This window comes from Salvelinus sp. IW2-2015, linkage group LG22, assembly GCF_002910315.2.
Source record: "Salvelinus sp. IW2-2015 linkage group LG22, ASM291031v2, whole genome shotgun sequence".
NCBI classification, from domain to species: domain Eukaryota; kingdom Metazoa; phylum Chordata; class Actinopteri; order Salmoniformes; family Salmonidae; genus Salvelinus; species Salvelinus sp. IW2-2015.
In genome coordinates, this window is record NC_036862.1 from 31712370 (window position 1) to 31731914 (window position 19545).

The following is a 19545-nucleotide window of genomic DNA, read 5'->3' on the forward strand; positions in this document are numbered from 1 at the left end:
GTTGGTGGCACCTTAATTGGGGAGGACGGGCTCGTGGCAATGGCTGGAGTGGAATYAGTGGAATGGTATCAAATACATCAAACACATGGTTTCCATAGATAGATTGATAGATGGGTGTTGTGGGGATGAGTACTTGAACCAGACAGAATAATCAACAATTTCCTGTCTCATAATAACTGCTGATGACAATTTGACATTGACCAAACATGCAACGATTTGTGTAGGTGTGTGTATTAACAGCAGGTCATCCTTTTCCCAGYCTATAAAGTGACCCAGACACAAAAATGAGCCAGAGAACACAGGTGTGTGACACACTACCTGACCTGAGCACATTAACACACACAACTCACAGAGCTCCCACTAACCCCAGACTACACACTCATACAGTGCTTTTAAGTCAGCCTACTAGGGGCCCTTGTGATGGAATAGAGAAGAGTGAAGCCATGATGTCACAGGGAGGTAACTGATGTCATAGAGAAGATAATGGTGATGTCATGGAGGACCTAGGAGTGATAGTAGTGATGTCATAGAGGACCTAGAAGTGATGTCACAGGGAAGAAAGCTAATACTTTATAGAGGAGTTAGTTGTGATGTCGTCACAGGCATGATTGCCATGTTGTCATAGAGGAGCTAGTAGTGATGTCACAGTGCAGATGTGCTCGTAGGAGCCGATTCAGACATCGGAAATGTACSCCTTTCCTATTCAGATGTATGCAAGTGCATAACGGGCTATGCAGGCGCAGTTCCRATTAGTGTGAGCTGAATACATGTGATTTAACCGCTGAAAACCCTCCCACTTGCTGGCCAACATAATATTTTTTTGTTTTCATTCAATAGGGTTTTCAGTACATTTATCTTAGGCAATCCATTTAAATATGGTGTACCTTTAATTCAAATTTTGTCAATGGACTAAAATACTTAGAGAGAACAGGTTCAGAATATAGGGATCAATCAAAAAAAGCCATCAAAATCTATGCATATTCGTCTCTGTTTCAGTACGAACTGATAGATTAAAAAATAKTCTAATCTTGTAGATTATTTAGGGATATTTTGGGTTAAGAAAGTATGTATAAATAATAAAAAATAAAAAAACTGATTTGGAGAGCCTTTAGGCACAAAATATATTGATGAATAAAAAAATACAGTGGTTTGATTCATCCTGAAAGTTGTCATATTCAAGTTCAATCCATTAAATATTGGAAGGTGGGGAAAAACGTACAATAAGGGTTCAACAACAGTCCTATAAATCTAACCCAGTCATGAAACMGTATAACAATGGTTCAGTCGTCATGAACCGTGCGCCAGGCTCCAGGTTTAACCTGCTACTTGTGGTCGGATTTRGATAATGATTCAAAAGGCTACATGTCCCAAATTATTGCACAATGTTAGCCTAATTTGATCCAGTTATGCTCGTGACCCTCAGGAATAATTTCAAGGACATGACAGAGGAAAGAAAGGTACACGGAATGGAATTAAATGATGTAAAATGTTTACTACAAATTGAGGAAAACTAAAGTGACAGTTATAAATGTATGTGGGTATTACTGATGYTGGCTCCCGATAGTGGCTAATAGTTAACATGATACAKATTGTAAAATAAAAAGGAGAAGAGCCTGGGCATATAATCAAGACATTCTACAGCGCATACATCAACTCCGCAGGTTCAGCCCTACAGAAYCCATTAGCTTGTGTATCCAAATTTCATCCATACAAATTATGAAGGAACACAATAAAAATTCTGAATAACGGCACAACTATTTATAGCCWACTTTACTGTGGAAAAMGTGCCGCAATGACAGGTTTCACATTTGTCTCCAGGGATCATAAGGAAAAATAATCTAAAACAATTGCTATGTGTATTTACTAATTTACTCATTACTCATTTAACAAGCCCTTATCAATAGTGCATKTCGATGTATAATTTACAGTGCTTGGAGAATGCTGCTATTGCTATCGGYAAAAAGAAAGTAGAGGCTTTTTCAACTTGGAACCGGCATCTTCACTCGACCTTATTCGTGGTTTCCTCAGCATAAAGATGGTGGAATTGAGAGGGAATTTAGTCAAGGTCTGAAGACACACCTCCACCATATCTTCATTTCCTAGATCTCCACCCGAATGTATACCATGGTATTCTCATGCTTACATTCAATGTCAAATTACGCATAGCGAAAAAAGTACATAGAAAGGGAATTACGTTCAATTTATGCGCGTTTAACTCAGGTCGGAATCAGCCCCATAGTGCTGCTTGCGGTTTCATCACTGGAGAGCCTGCCATGTCATTAAAGAGAACCCTACAGAGATGTTAAAACTAGTAACCTGCTCAACTTGAAGCCTTGATTCAATTTTACTTCTGGTCTTTCTCATCAACCCAAGAATGTATCTTTGAGCCGTCATTTCTAAATGACATGGAGGTTCCGAATTCTGATTAAATTGGAAAATGTAGTTGCATTGAAGGGTGAGATTATGGCAGAATGACATTTCCAGGACAGATTGACTGTGTAAGGGGCACTGGAATATGAGAGACAGATGTAGCAGGATAGAGGAGGGCACACACAGTATGCCCCAACCCCAATCTAATATCCAGTATCTCTCCATCTGAAACAAACTCACACACATACAACGATCTCCCCGAAACAAATACAGTGCATTCGGAAAGTATTCAGACACCTTTACTTTTTCAACATTTTGTTATGTTACAGTCTTATTCTAAAATGTATTAAATTGTTTTTCCCCCTCATCAATCTACAATACCCCATAATGACAAAAATTAGAAATGTTTACAAATTTATATAAAAAACAGCAACTTAAATATTACATTTACATAAGTATTCAGACCCWTTACTCAGTATTTTGTTGAAGCACCTTTGGCAGCGATTACATRCTCGAGTCTTCTTGGATATGACGCTACTGTCACGACTTCCGCCCAAGTCGGTCCCTCTCCTTGTTCGGGCGGCGTTCGGCGGTCGACGTCACCGGTCTATTAGCCATCGCCGCTCCACCTTTCATTTTCCATTTGTTTTGTCTTGTTTTACCGCACACCTGGTTCACATTCCCTTATCAGACTAAATGTATATTACCCTCTGTTCCCCCATGTCTGTGTGTGGAATTGTTCTTTGTGTAGGGTGTTACGCTACAGGCTGGCTTGCGCTAGGTTTGTTTCAAACCTAGGTTTGTTTGTTTTGTTTAATCCGGTTCATGTTACCGTGGTTGTGCTTTGTGCTGCCTCGCRTGTGCCTTTGGGCCAGGGTGTATATTAAAGTTCTCCTGTTATCACCCATCTCTGCTCTCCTGCGCCTGACTTCCTGGCAACCAGTTACTCACCCCGTTACAGCTACAAGCTTGGCACACCTGTATTTGGGGAGTTTATCCCATTCTTCTCTGCAGATCTTCTCAAGCGCTGTCAGGTTGGATGGGGAGCGTTGCTGCCCAGCTATTTTCAGGTATCTCCAGAGATGTTCAATCAGGTTCAAGTCCGTGCTCTGGCTGGGACATTCAGAGACTTGTCCAGAAGCCACTCCTGCGGTGTCTCGGCTGTGTGCTTAGGGTCGTTGTCCTGTTGGAAGGTGAACCTTCAACCTCAGTCTTAGGTCCTGAGTGCTCTGGAGCAGATTTTTATCAAGGATCTCTCTGTACTTTGCTCAGTTTATCTTTCCCTTGATCCTGACTAGTCTACCAGTCACTACCTCTGAAAAACATTCCCACAGCATGATGCTGCCACCACCATGCTTTCACCATAGGGATMGTGCCAGGTTTCCTCCAGACATGATGCTTGGCATTCAGGCCAAAGAGTTCAATCTTGGTTTCATCAGACCAGAGAATCTTGTTTTTCATGGTCTGAGAGTCCTTTACGTGCCTTTTGGCAAGCTCCAAGCGGYCTGTKATGTGSCTTTTACTGAGGAGTGGCTTCTGCCTGGCCACTCTACCATAAAGTCCTGGTTGGTGGAGTACTGCAGAGTTGGTTGTCCTTCTGGAAGGTTCTCCCATCTCCACAGAGGAACTCTGGAGCTCTGCCAGAGTGACCATCGGGTTCTTGGTCACCTCCCTGACCAAGGCCCTTCTCCCCCGATTGATCAGTTTGGCCGGGCGGCCAGCTCTAGGTAGTCTTGGTGGTTCCAAACTTCTTCCATTTAAGAAAGAAGGAGGGAGGCCAATGTGTTTTTTGGGACCTTCAATGCTGCAGAAATGTTTGGGTACCCTTCCCCAGATCTGTGCCTCGACACAATCCTGTCTCGGAGCTRTACGGACGATTCCTTCGACCTCATGGCTTTATTTTGCTTATATAGACAGGTGTGTGCCTTTCCAAATCATGTCCAATCAATTGAATTTACCACATGTGGACACCAATCAAGTTGTAATATTTCAAGGATGATCAATGGAAACAGGATGCAACTGAGCTCAATTTCGAGTCTCATAGCAAAGGSTTTACTTATGTAAATAAGGTTCTGTTTAATTTAATACATTTGCAAAAAATGCTTTGTCATTACGGYGTTGTGTGTGAGTAGACTGATTAGGTAATTTAAAAAAATCKATTTAAGAATAAGGCTGTAACGTAACAAAATGTGGAAAATTCAAGCGGTCTGAATACTTTCCAAATGCACRGTACAAAGTCCCTACTGTGCATATTCGTAGTACACATAGTTGAAGGGTTAACTTTCTCAGAAACTGTAATTTAATTTTCCACCGTACCTTAATCATCCTTCCTGATATAGATTTGAGATGACAGTAGAATTGTTTCAGACAGTTCAAGCCATTGAAGGTACAGCCTCCATTACTACCACAAGAAAACTGACTCAAGGGGCATCATGGGATGTTGGCTCTTTATATTATTGTACCTTACCAGGGCTTTTTCARTCACTGCTTTATTTGTGTATCATACTACATTTGTATCCCTCTCAAACACACCTCTCCTTCATTASTAATCCTGCCTAGCGTCAGTGCGACCAAGTCCCAAGTCCCTTCCCTCCTTCTGATGACTCTGACAATCTGCATCTCATGTAAAATTAACCAGATGAAACAATTGGTATTCTGATATAACTCATACCCTGAGATAGAAAGAGAGAGACGAGAGAAGAGAGAGGTAGAAGAGATGGAAGAGAAAGAGGAGAGAGCGAGAAGATAGATAGGAGAGAGAGAGCGAGACGAGAGAGACAAGGGAGAGAAGGGAGAGAGAGAGAGAGCGAGACAAGAGAGAGACAAGGGAGAGACAAGGGAGAGAGAGAGATCGGATCAGAGTGCTAATTCAAAGTGATCAGTGGGTATGTATGTATAAAGTATGTGTCNTATGTGTCCCTGTGGTGTGCCCAGTGATCAGTGGGTATGTATGTATAAAGTATGTGTCCCTGTGGTGTGCCCAGTGATCAGTGGGTATGTATGTACAAAGTATGTGTCCCTGTGGTGTGCCCAGTGGTCAGTGGTTGGCAGTGAGTCTTGGTGAGTGTGACATGTTGCCCCTCTGAACAGGGTTTCAAGTCTGTTGTACAACAGGGGTACCGCAACACCCCAACACATAGCCAGGACCCTAACAGTGAGACCCCCCTCCCCAATCCAGTCTGACTGCACTCCCTATTTCCTACTATCCCAGAGAAATAAGATTTCTCATGTCAGAAAACTGTCAGAGGAAATTGAGGCTCTCTGATCATACAAACACATTARACACGTCACACACTTTCTTTGACCTTTTCAGGGCAAATAGAGAAATCTTACACCAAATACCATGTCTTCTACAGCACTTTCAAAGTGTGGCTCTTTATCTCAATCACTGTTGAGCTTCATTTTTTGACCAGATATTCATGGCTATGTTGGGTAATTTTTCATATCTCTCCCTTACCTTACCTCCATTTATTTTATAGATGCCAGCTAGGGGACAGAGCAATTTGTCTGGGCGTGTCTCTCTGTCTGGACTGGAGCCTTCCCATCTCTCCATCCAAGTCTAGTTTATTTGAGAAACACAGCACAGTTAGCACAAGGCCTACAGCTGCAAGACACATTAACTAATTAACCTTGACACACCCAAAGGTTATCATAGACAGGGCAACAACCAGGGTTTGAGATTAAAAATTCACACTGACACGTAGCATCAGTGACTGTTCAGTCAGTTGTAATAATTAATTGCATAAAATCATCCACTCTACATAGATATCTTTTCTCAGTGTTCATCAGTGGAGGCTGGTGGGAGGTGSTATAGGAGGACGGGCTCATTGTAATGGCATAAATGGAATGAGTTACATTTATTTCATTCCAGCGATTAATGAGCCCATCCTCCTATAGCTCCTCCCCCCAGCCTTCACTGGCGTTCATATTTGTATTATAGGCATTACTAATCAAGCACCACACAAAACGAACAGACCAATGGAGCCCGCAGTATATGGTTTTATCACATCCACATTAATTATTAGAATATTTCTTACGGTTCTGTTGATCAGTGATGTAGTCGTAAAAAAGCGTGGGTAATGGGTACACTATAAACTCCAGTGGGCGATAGAGATAACCACCGATATAAACAAAAATATTTTAAGCACTGTATAATTTTATTTTTMATGTATGCTTAGGCCTATAGGGAAGATGTGGAGATGTTCATATTGAAACAAACATGGTTTTAAAATTGCCTTTTGTCCAGCATCTCGCACACACACTGTCAGCAGCGTCTCTACTTGAGCCGACTCGCTCACTCGAGCTGGGTTAGTTCGTTTCACGTCTCAAGTCTTCGGCCTGTGCCACCAGAGAGCGGAGTCAGCCGTTTGAAAGAGTGGCGAATGTGCTGCTAAAAAGCCAAATCCGGGGGACGCATGCGAACATATCGAACAAACTGTTCTTGATTCCACTCATTTGCAGAGGCAGGCGCGTGTAGAACTCAAGAATATAAGCATTCTGAGCTTTGATCAACYCTAGGAGCAATATTTAGGTGTTGACGTTGACCCGTGATCGATTTTCTTTCGAAAAAATTGCTGAGGTCCGGACCTCGGTGTCCTTATATGTACACTGAACAAAATATAAACGCAACATACACAGTTCATACAAGGAAAAAGTCCAATTAATAAATTAGGCCATTAAAATAATAAATTAGGCCCTAATCTATGAATGACTGGGAATACAGATATGAATCTGTCGGTCAAAGATACCTTAAAAAAAAAGATATGGGCGTGGTTTAGAAACCCAGTCAGTATCTGGTGCGACCATCATTTGCCTCATGCAACGTGACACATCTCTGCATAGAGTTGATCAGGCCATTGATTGTGGCTTGTGGAGTGTTGTCCCACTCCAATTAAATGGCTTGTGCAAAGTTGCTGAATATTGTCGGGAACTGGAACACGCAGTCATACACTTCGATCCAGAGCATCTCAAATATGCTCAATGGGTGACATGTCTGGTGAGTATGCAGGCCATTGGAAGAAATGGGACATTTTTATTCCAGGAATTGTGTACAGATCTTTGGCAACATTATCATGCTGAAACATGAGGTGATGCGGCGGATGAATGGCACGAACAATGTCTTCAGGATCTCGTCAAGATATCTGTTGTATTCAATTGCCATCGATAACATGCAATTGTGTTTGTGTTTGTTGTTATGGTGTGGGCAGGGCTTATGCCTGCCCACACCATAACCCCACCGCCTACATGGGGAAGGGTTCATAAAGGTGACATCAGCAAATGATCCCGCAGGTGAAGAAACCGGATGTGGAGGTCCTGGGATGTGGAGGCCTTGGGCTGGCGTGGTTATATGTGGTCTGCAGCGATTGGACATACAAATTCTTTAAAACCACATGAGGCGGCTTATGGTGGAGAAATGAACATTAAAATCTCTGGCAAAAGCACTAGTGGACAATCCTGCTGTCAGCATGCCAATTTTACACTCTGTGGCATTGTGTTGTGACAAAACTGCACATTTTAGAGTGGCCTTTTATTGTCCCCATCACAAGGTGCACCTGTGTAATAATCATGCTGTTTAATCAGCTTCTTGATATGCCACACCTGTCAAGTGGATGGATTATCTTGGCAAAGTAGAAATGCTCACTAACAGGGATATAAACAAATTTGTGCACAAAAATTGAGAGAAATAATATTTTTGTGCGCATGGAACATTTCTGGGATCTTTTATTTTATTTCATCTCATGAAACATGGGACCAACATTTTACATGTTGCGTTTATATTTTTCTTCAGTATAGTTACGGCCGTGAACATACACATCAATCAACACTATGTTTAGATAAATGACTTGCTTACTCAAAACTAATACACAATGATGAGACAGTGAAATGAAAATAAAGACAACACAGAACTGCTACAAAACAGCTTCTTTATTTAATTACAATATACCCACACTTTAAAACATGATTTGGATGGTGCTTTTAAAATGTGCGTGTTCCAGCAAAAAGTAATTTAGATGTATAGTACCGGTCATACTCCAGCATTCTTTGCATAGYAGTGTAGTGTCCAATAGAAGGGCTCCATGGAGATGAGATAGATCTATATAGAATAGATATCCCTTCAGTAAACATCCATGGGATTCCATGTAGAGGAGCGGACTAGAGTTGGTACAGGAGTTTGTCCTGGTGAAGGAAACTACTGGCCAGAATGTATAGTCTGCTACATCCAGGGACACAAGGGCACTTAGGCATTCTGATTGGTTCAGTCAGTAACCCACACCCATAACAGTACAAAGGCAAATATTTCTAACAGGAAAAATATATAATTTCTTTAAACATAATTGAAGTATTTTTCTTGTTGTTATAAATAGATCCATAATAGTCCCATTAAACAGATTGCTGTATTTTCATATTTGAACTGTAAACTTAAGGTCACATGTTTCTGATTTTGTATTAAAGACAAAAATTGTGATTTCAGAAAAGAAAACCTTTTACTGAGCTCCAATGACTTGSCAGTGTCAGACTTCAGTCCCCTTGAAGCATTATTATGTACATTTTGGCCAGTGCAACCCTTCCATATTCATAAGGAGGATAGGGGAACGGAGGAAATACACTAGATTGCCAAAAGTATGTGGACATCTGCTTGTCGAACATCTCATTCCAAAATCATGGGCATTAATATTAGAGTGGAGCCTGCTATAACAGCCTCCATTCTTCTGGGAAGACTTTCCACTAGATGTTGGAACATTGCTGTGGGAACTTGCTTCCATTCAGGCACAAGATAATTAGTGATGTGGGGCACTGATGTTGGGAGATTAGGCCTGGCTCGCAGTCGGCGTTCCAATTCATCCCAAAGGTGGGGTTGAGGTCAGGGCTCTGTGCAGGCCTGTCTAGTTCTTCCACACCGATCTCATCAAACCATTTCTGTATGGACCTCACTTTGTGCACTGGGGCATTGTCATGCTGAAACAGGAAAGTGCCTTTCCCAAACTATTGCCTCAAAGTTGGAAGCACAGAATTGTCAAGAATGTCATTGTATGCTGTAGTGTTAAGATTTCCTAGCCCGAACTATGAAAAACAGCCCCAGACCATTATTTCTCCTCCACCAAACTTTACAGRTAGCACTCTGCATTCGGGCAGGTAGCGTTCTCCTGGCATCCMCAAAACCCAGATTCGTCCGTCGGACTGCCAGACGGTGAAGCGTAATTCATCCCTCTAATGGCGGCGAGCTTTACACCACTCCAGCTGACGCTTGGCATTGTGCATGGTGATCTTAGGCTTGTGTGCGGCTGCTCAGCCATGGAAACCCATTTCATGGAGTTCCATTTCATGAAGGGTCCCACTGACTTGATGGAAAGGTGGCATCTTATGACAGTGCCACGTTGAAAGTCACTGATCTCTTCAGTACGGGCCATTCTACTGCCTATGTTTGTGTATGGAGATTGCATGGCTGTGTGCTCGATTTTATACACATGTCAACAACGGGCATGGCTGAAATAGCCAAATCCACTTATTTGAAGGGGTGTCCACATACTTTTGTATATATATTGTATAMTAGTACAGCTTTGGGGAAGGTAAGTGGATCCTTGAGCTTTGTCTAAGTAGCACTTKTACCTGCAGCAATTTGGTAAGGGGATGAGGGTTTAATCAGGGGTCAGTTGGTGAGAGTTCAGGTGTTAGAGGTCAGTGGTGAGGACAGGTGTWACCCCGTGTATGAGCAGGGTAGGACCCAGGTCCTTGGTGAGCAGGTCTAGCTGGCGCAGGTAGGCCGTGTAGTGCTGCGTGTCAGCCGGGGGGTGGGGCAAATACAGGAAACGCACGGCCGGAGGGGGGCAGGCCTGCTCCAGGATCAACCTATTAACCGCCGACAGATACTCATCCGACAGCCTTGTGGCATTGCTAGGGAAGCTATTCACATAGTTTCCGTCGCCTCCTTCCTTCTCCTCAAACAACCCCCTCTTCCCCAGCCCCTCCTCCTCTCTCTGTGACTGGCGGGTGGGCCTCCTCTTGCCCACCTCACCCTGCCTCTGCCAGTGTAGTGCCACCTGCTGGTCCCAGGGCACAGTGTACACGTTGGCTTTGATCCTCAGTTCCTTCAGCAGCTGACCCAGCTTTTCCTCAGAGCCTCGCAGGCTCCGCCCTTCCTCCACACATAGAAAGAGGCGGAGTCTAGCATGGCGCCATGCGCGGACCATGTTGAGGARGCAGGCAAGCTGGAGCAGGAAGAGGGAGCAGGTGTCTACGTAGCTGGAGCTGTCTGGTCTCAGCAGGTTGACTGGCCACACGTCCACGTACAGAGCACCCTTCCCTGGGGACGAGGAGATGGTCGAGGCCCGGTCGAACTGGTGGAAGTAGCGGGCTAGCGCTACGTTCTTCAACATCTTCATGGCGTCTGCGATCACCGCCACGTATTCTTGGGGTCCCATGACTTTTCTGTTTTCCCCCATACCATCATTGGAAGGCCGCAGGGCGGGGAAGTGGTAGGGCGGGCGTTCGTCCTCGGYGTCCTGAGTGAGGACGGTGGCATCTGCGAGGACGGGGTCAGTGAGTTTGTCTTTGGGAGTGCAGTCATCATAGAAACCCAGGACCAAGGTGTTGGGCCTCATCCCACCTAGAGAGACAGATGGAAAGAGGGAGAGATGAGTGAATGGGTGTGATGGTAAAAMAGGTGTATGAATGACAGTTGGGCCAGTTACAGCTAATAGAGTGTATGMTATCAGAGAGTAGTGAATATAATCATTGACCTAGGCCAGAGATGAAGAGTAGATGTTGGACTCCGTGCCGTACTGAGTCAGCCAGGGTGAGGTTAACAAATGCCTTGATGTTGAGGTGGTCCACCAGAGACAACCATGAGTCATAATGACACTGGAGAGGGTGGACGGTAACGTGTCTGAGAGAAAGAGCCGAGAGAGCGAGAAGGGGGGGTGGTGGGAGTATCGAGAGAGGGGGGGGGGGGGGGTGGAGGGTAGGATGGAGAGAAACAAAACATCAATATCTGTGCAAGCATTTTGGCCAGGGGCCATTATCTGCCAAGTCCTCAGAGAATAAGAGATGAAGTTATTTCTCTGTGTATGACCTGATTGGGAAGTGCCACAGAAGAAAACATAGAAGACGCGATCGAGAGGAGAGCGAGACGCGATCGAGAGAGAACGAGAGAGCGAGACGCGCGAGAGAGAACGAGAGAGCGAGAGAGAACGACGAGAGAGAGCGAGAGAGAACGAGAGAGCGAGAGAGAACGAAGACGACGAGAAGCGAGAGAGAACGAGAGAGAACGCGAGAGCGAGACAGAGAGCGAGAGAGCGAGACAGGAACGAGAGAGAGACGAGAGAGACGAGACGCGAGAGAGAGAGCGCGAGAGAGAGCGAGAACGAGAGCCAGAACGCGAGCGAGAGCGAGACGCGAGAGAGAGCGAGACGCGAAGACGAGACGAGCCGAGACGCAAGCGAGAGGGCGAAACGAGAGAGCCGAGACGCGAACGAGAGAGCGAGACGCAGAAACGAGAAGAGCGAGACGCGAGAACGAGAGAGAGAGCGAGACGCGAGAACGAGAAGAGAGCGAGACGCGAGAGACGAGAGAGCGAGCGAGCACGCGAAACGAGAGAGCGAGACCACACGAGAGAGCGAGACGTCACGGGAAGAGCGCCTTCTCATCGCGCCGGCACTTATGTCGGGCGATGTTTTCCGGCTACTCGCCGGATATACCTATATAGTCAGGTCTCTCTCTCTGCGCGGCGGTTCTCTCCCTCCTCGCGCCCGTCTCTCTCTCTCACTCTCGCTGCCGATGAGTACCGTCTCGTCTCTCTCTGCCTGCCCGTACCTCTCTTCTGCGCGGCCACCGTCCGCTCCCGCCCTGTCGTTTCCGCGCCGTCTTCTCTCTCGCGCCCACGTCTCGGCTCTCCTCTCGCGCCCGGTTCTCTCCTCTATCATCCCCGTCGCGCCCGTTCTCTCTCTCTCGCGCCCATAGTCCTCTCTCGTCTCGCGCGCTCGCCGCTTCTCTCATCTCTCGCCCGTTCTCTCTCTCTTTCCCTCGAAATCCCCTGCCCGCCCCGTCTCTCTCTCACTCTCTCGGCGCCCGTCTCTCTCTCCGTCTTCCGCGCCCGTCTCTTCGTTCCCTTCGATCTCGCGCCCGTCTCCTCTCTCTCTCGCGCCCTAGTCTTCTCTCTCGCGCCCGTCTCGTGCTCTCATCTCTCTGCGCCGGTCGCGTCTATCTCAGGCCGCAGTCACTCCCTGCATTTCCTGAGCCTCCCTCTCCGCCCGCTGCGCAGTCATCGACCCGCCACCCCCCTGCGTCCCTGCTCCATCTCCTCTCTCGCGCCCGTCTCTCTCTCTCGCGCCTGCGTCTGCTTCTCTCTCAGCGCCGTTTTTCTCTCTCGCGTCTTCCGTTCTCCTCTCTCATGCGCCCGTCTCTCTCTCGTCTCGCACCATCTCTCTCTCTCGCTCTCGTCAGCCAGTCTCTCTCTCTGCGCGGCTCTCCGTCTCTCTCTCTCTCCGCGCACCGTCTCTCGCTCTCTCTCGCGTCTCGCGTCTCTCTTCTCTCGCGTGCCCGTCTCTCTCTTTCTTTCTCGCGCCGTTCTCTTCTCTCTCTCGCGCCTCGTCTCTCTCTCTCGTCTCGCGCCCGTCTCTCTCTCTTCCGGCCCGTCTCTCTCTCTTCCCGCCCGTCCTCTCTCTCTCTCGCGCCCGTCTCTCTCTCTCTCGCGCCCGTCTCTCTCTCTCTCTGCGCTCTCGTCTCTCTCTCTCTCTCCGGCCCGTCTCTCTCCTCTCTCTGCGCTCGCTCTCTCTCTCTCTCTCTGGCGCCCGTCTCTCTCTCTCTCTCTCGGCCGTCTCTCTCTCTCTCTCGCGCTCCGTCTCTCTCGTCTCGCGCGCGTCTCTCTCCTCGCGCGTCTCTCCTTCTCTCCGCGTCTCTCTCTCTCTCGCGTCCGTCTCTCCTCTCGCGCCTCTCTCTCTCTCGCGCCGTCTCTCTCGTCTCTGCGCTCCGTTCTCTGCTCTCTCTCCGCCGCGCCGTTCTCTCTCTCGCGCTCCGTCTTCTCTCTCTCGTGCCGTCTCTCTCCTCTCGCGGCTCCGTCTCTCTTCTCGCTTCTCGCGCCGTTCTCTCTCGCTCTCGCGCCCGTCCTCTCTCATCTCCGCCGTCTGCTCTCCTTCGCCCGCTCTCTCTCTCTCGCGCTCGCGTCTCTCTCGTTCTCCTCTCGCCGCGCCTCTCGTCTCTCGTTCTTCTCTCGCGTCTCGCTCTCTCCATCTCTCTCGCCGCGCCGTCTCTCTCTCTCTCGCTGCCGTCTCTCTCATCGCTCGCGCGCCGTCTCCTCGTCTCTCTCGCGCTCTCGTCTCTCTCTTTCTCTCTCGCGCTCGTCTCTCTCCTCCTCGCGCCGTCTCTCTCTTCCTCGCGCCCGCTCTCTCTCTCGCGCACCGTCTCTCTCTTCTCGCGGCTCTCCGTCTCTCTCTCCTCGGCGCCCTGGATCCGTCTCTCTCTTCTTCTCTCTGTCGCTGCGACCGTCTCTCTCTGCGCCCTGGTCTCTCTCATCGTCTCGCGCACCGTCTCTCTCGCGCTGTCTCTCTCGCGCCCTTTCGTCTCTCCTCGCGCCCGTCTCTCTCTCCTCCTTCTGCGCCCTGGTCTCCTCTCTCTCTCTCCTCCGCGCGGGGCCCTCTGTGGCCGTCTCCTCTCTTCGACAGAAGAGAGAGAGAGAGCGCGCGAGAGAGACAGCGAGGCGTTCGGCTTACGCCAAATCCTGACGACAGCATGACACAACAGGAACCAGGATTGGTCGGACCAGGTGTAGGTGATCACATGCCTACCGTGGCCGCTTCTTGTTTTTAGCTGATAGGACTAGAACCCAATGTAGTCATCTGCTGCAATAGCCCAACGAGTTGTGCATTTCGTGATGCCGTTCTGCAGTGGTTCCCAAATGGTGTCGGCGTAGGATGTTCACCAATGCTGGAAGGGGGGCTTGAGTGAAAAAGTTTGGGAACCCCTGGTGCACACCACTGCTATACTGCACCATTATTTGCCCYTTTGTGGCCCACCTGTTAGCTTGCACGATTCTTGCCATTCTCCTTCGACCTCAACGAGCGGTTTTCGCCCACAGGACTGCCACTGACTGGATGTTTTTGGTTTGTCGCACCCTTCTCGGTAAACCCTAGACACTGKGTGAAAAGCCCAGGAGGCCGACCGTTTCTGAGATACTGGCACCCATGGTTTATTTAGCGAGCTACGACAATGTGACTCACTGTCAGAGCGAACCAWTTCCGTGAACGAATAAACTTCACACACTGGTAAGCAGCCTGGCTTACCACACATATAGCTTTAGTTACCGTACTAGCCAAGTCAGACATACTTCTTCAAATATTGGTTTGACATCAACTCAGTCGAACACAATTCCACTAGACATTCACCAACAAGCCTGAACTGTGATGAATGACGGAGGTATTCAGCCACTCTGGGAGAATAATGGAAGGGAATACGTAAAAGGCTTCTTTATTCTTAAAAAGCCAACGTCTCCGTGTGTCCTCTTACCCAGGTCTCCTAGCTGTACATGTCCCAGGACATAGAGACCACTCTTCTTGATGTCGTTGATGAAGGTGATGAGACCTACACTGCTACGGGGGTTAGATACCATCAGCAACAGCTGGGGTCTCCAGAACTTCACATGGTCCTTACGCACGTCCAACATCAACAGGTACTTACGCACCTGGAGGGAGAGAGCGACAGTTGCGTTACAACAGAGTTGTATACTGTATTATCTATAGCAGTGGATCCAAACCTTTTTTCGGTTACTGTACCACTAACTGAATTTTGCTCTGCCCGGAGTACCCTCTCAAACATTTTACCAGTCTCATGAGCCTTCTCAAGTACCCCCTGTAGATCGGCCAAGTACTCCCAGGGGTCCTATTACCCATGGTTAAGAACCACTGATCTATACTGCACACACAATAGTTATCAGGACTGGAATGCTAATTGGTAGCAACATAGATGTAGGATCATAATTTGACCTATATTGTCACAGCAAAATAATCCTGCAGCAACAGGACTGACATTTTTGGCCATAATTTGCCTTTGATCGATGGTTAGGCCATTAGCCGGTCCAAAAATCGCTACATGAAAAGTGCAATACTGTTAATATAACAATGTGTTAGTGTGGGCTTTAAGTTAATTTAAGTAAATCAACTAAGCTCATCTTGCGTTTCCTGCACTGCAGTAAAATTCTTAGCAACAAAAGCGTAATCAAATTAAGATCCTACATCTGTAGCTTGTTGCAAAGGCATGTTGCTACTACTGTAGTTTAGTGGCCAGATTATTTGGCAAACTCCCCAGTTGTTCATTGTTATACCTATACATGTCATATAGTTGTGGCCAAAAGTTTTGGGGAATGACACAAATATAATTTTCAAAGTCTGTTGCTCAGTTTAATCTGTTCTTGCTTAGAGTAGTGATCAGATGAATTGCAAAGTCCCTCTTTGCCATGGCACAAAAAGGGCTTCACAGGCAAGGATATGTGCTGCAGTAAGATTGCACGCTAAATCAACCATTTATCGGATCATCAAAACTTCAAGAGGCGCGGTTCAATTGTTGTGGAAGAAGCTTTCAGGGCGCCCAAGAAAGTCCAACAAGCCGGCCAGGACCGTCTCCTAACGTGATGATTCCCAAGCCCTCGCCAACAAGGAGAATGGGCAGCAACCAACCAGTACAAGAGCTCGCTAGGATGGCAGCAGGCAGGTGTGAGTGCATCTGCACACACAGTGAGGCGAAGGACTTTTGGAGGACTGGCCCTGTGTCAAGACGGGCAGCAAAGAAGCCCTTTCTCTAGGAAAAAACATCAGGGACAGACTGATTAATCTGCAAAAGGTACAAGGGATGGACTGCTGAGGACTGGGTAAAGTCATTTTTCTTGATGAATCCCCTTTTCTGTTGTTTGGGAGCATCCGGAGATAAGCTTGCCCGGAGAAGCAAGGTGACGCTACCATCAGTCCTGTGTCATGCCACCAGTAAAGCATCCTGAGACCATTCATGTGTGGGGCTGCTTCTCAGCCAAGGGAGTGGGCTCACCTCACATTTTGCCTAAGAACACAGCCATGAATAAAAAATGGTACCAACACATCCTCCGAGAGCAACTCTCCCAACCCATCCAGGAACAGTTTGGTGACGAACAATGCTTTTCCAGCATGATGGAGCACCTTGCCATAATGCAGAAAGTGATAACTAAGTGGTTCGGGGAACAAAACACTCTATATTTTGGGTCCATGGCCAGGAAACTCACCAGACCTTAATCCTATTGAGAATTTGTGGTCAATCCTAAGAGGCGGTGGACAAACAACCCCACATATTCTGACAAACTCCAGCATTGATTATGCAAGAATGGGCTGCCATCAGTCAGGATGTGGCCCAGAAGAAAATTGACAGCATGCCAGGGCGGATTGCAGAGGTTTGAAAAAGAAGGGTCAACACTGCAAATATTGACTCTGCATCAACTTCAATGTAATTGTCAATAAAAGCCTTTGACACTTACTGAAATGCTTGTAATTATACCTTCAATATTCCATAGTACCCTGACAGAAATATCTAAAAGACACTGAGGCAGCCAGACTTTGTGAAATTAATATTTTGTGTCATTCTCAAAACTTTTGGCCACGACTGTACATTATGTATATGTATGGTATAACAACAAACCACAGAGGAGTTGGCTAAATCACAAACAGATCCGGTTACTACTGGCAACTAGAACCCATGGTGTATTGTGCTTAAGTTGGCCACCTCGCTGCATAAACCCTTCCTTTACTTTCTTCTGAACATGTGTCCTGTGCACATCCCACCAACGCCCCTTGTCTGCAGAGTGAGCGCGTGTTTTGTCGTCTGTCCTTGTCTGTGGTCTAATCAGATAGGATCCACCACTGCAGAAACAAACGGATCCAGAATCAGAATCTCCTATTAAGACATGGAGACTGTGTGCATGAGACTGCAACGCCAGGGAGGTGGTGTAGGAGGGGTGTGTGGTAGTGGGTGCATGATAAACAGCAGTTGGCATTATGGAATTGTCAGCTCATGCGACCCTCCCGCATATTTCCTCATTAAATAATAATCACATGAGCTGTAATCTATATCTTACAGACATGTTGAAACATCGCAAGTCCTTGGAACATAAACCTGGCTATCATATATATTTCTGTTACCTAGCAACCATAGAAAATTGAGCAAAGTACTAGGTCGCAAATGGCCACAACCTACAGATATAATCAAGAGCATGGGCTATTAAAAACCTCTGAAAACATTATGTTCCCTTCCACGCTTCTCACTGAGGGGCTTCTTCCTGCGTGATCATGAGGGGCTATCCTTGGCGTGATCACTGAAGGGGCATGACTTCCTGGGCGTGGATCACTGAAGGGGCATGACTTCCTTGGCGTGATCACTGAAGGGGCATGACTTCCTTGGTCGTGATCACTGAAGTGGGCATGACTTCCTTGGGTGATCCACTGAAGGGGCATGACTTCCTTGGCTGATCACTGCAGGGCATCGACTTCCTTGGCGTTGAATCACTGAAAGGGCATGATTCCTTGGCGTGATCACTGAAGGGGCATGACTTCCTTGGCGTGATCACTGAAGGGGCATGACTGGATATATGTAAGACGTGTAGTCGATTCTAGGTTTCACTTAGTATCCGATCTCCCTAATTACTGATCTAACAAAAGTATTTAAAAAATAAAACGCTATGATACACGGTTTACCGAAACCGTGCTTCTGACCAGACAACCTCATGTGAATAATTAGTGTGTATGTATGTTTCTGTGAGTACTTGCGTGTGTGTGTGTACATACTGCTAATGATGAGAATGCTAAACACTCATAATAACACTATCATCATTATCAAAGTTTTCGCCAACCCGAGAGAGTTCCTGGAGTCAARGTGCTTCTGCCTCCTCCACTCATCTACCGCTCCAGCTGTCCCTCACTCCGTCCCTCTCCATCACCCTCTCGTGATKCATCTCCCTCACGGTCTTCTGATAGAGGGATTAAGACAATATGTGATGTCTCTCACCATCCTATCCCTGTGTCATTGCATTTGCATCTTTTCTTAACTTCGACATTATTTTCTATCCGCCCACATAGAAACTCATCCCCATGTCTTTTTCTTTCATGTCAATCACTCCTTCAATACTATCCCCATCCCTCAAGACTATCAGCTTATATCTCCTTGCCTGTATCACATGAATCCCATCTTCTTCTATGTCTTTCCTCAATGTCACCCAGTTGGCACCGATCCATACTGAGCACTGCCAAAACATGCACCCTCGTAATCCCTCCACACACACACAKGTTAGTTTAAACTAAGTGTCTCCGCGTTCCTCGTGTTTCCCTCTCTCCRTGGGGATGGGGGAGGGATAGGGAGGAGAGGGGAAGCAGTGGAGAAAGGCTCAATAAGTTAAGTGGCTGTAATAATGCTCCTGGACCAGCCTAGCTTTTGACAGGCTCCTGGCACTTCACTGCCCTGGCAACCGTCCCCTTGGCAACAGTCCCTCCTGGCAACACTAGAGCAAAAGGCTTGTAGAGGACAAATATACAAATACTTCAGGATGATAGGCTTGGGCGATAAATTGTATATACCATATTCCCGGGGTATTTGGAAATAGCCACAGGATGGTTTTTCAATACTGCCAATACCATTGAAACTATTCGTTTGAAGTTTCTCCATACATTTTTATATTTGCAGCTACTTTAAGTTAATACCTGCAGTCACCTGTGCAATACGTTAAGAGATGAAGCTGATTGTGTTCTTCATTTCACCCGTCACATTATTTTACGTTGTGAAGCTTAGCATAATTCCKCAGAACAGTTGAGCCAGAAAATAGCTTKATTTTCATCAGATGACAACCGAAGTGCAATGCTATTTGGCTGGCAAACACACAAGTAAATGAGCTTACAATGAAAAAGCAAGGTCTTTTTTTCAAGAACAATGCATGGCCATATTTCWAATGTTTATCATAGAAATATGTAGCCAAATCAAATTTGATTTGTCACACAGTTGAAGTCGGAAGTTTACATACACCTTAGCCAAATACATTTAAACTCAGTTTTTCACAATATCTGACCTTTAATCCTAGTAAAAATTCTCTGTCTTAGGTCAGTTAGGATCACCACTTTATTTTAAGAATGTGAAATGTCAGAATAATGTCGTGGATGAATCAGAATGAGTTGGGTATTA

The 19545-nt window shown here is 46.6% G+C and overlaps 1 pseudogene; it reads right to left on the bottom strand.

The window, feature by feature from the left end:
* Positions 1–8277: 8277 nt before the first annotated feature.
* LOC111982720 (solute carrier family 12 member 9-like) overlaps positions 8278–19545 on the bottom strand; it is a 79671-nt pseudogene continuing 68403 nt past the window's right edge.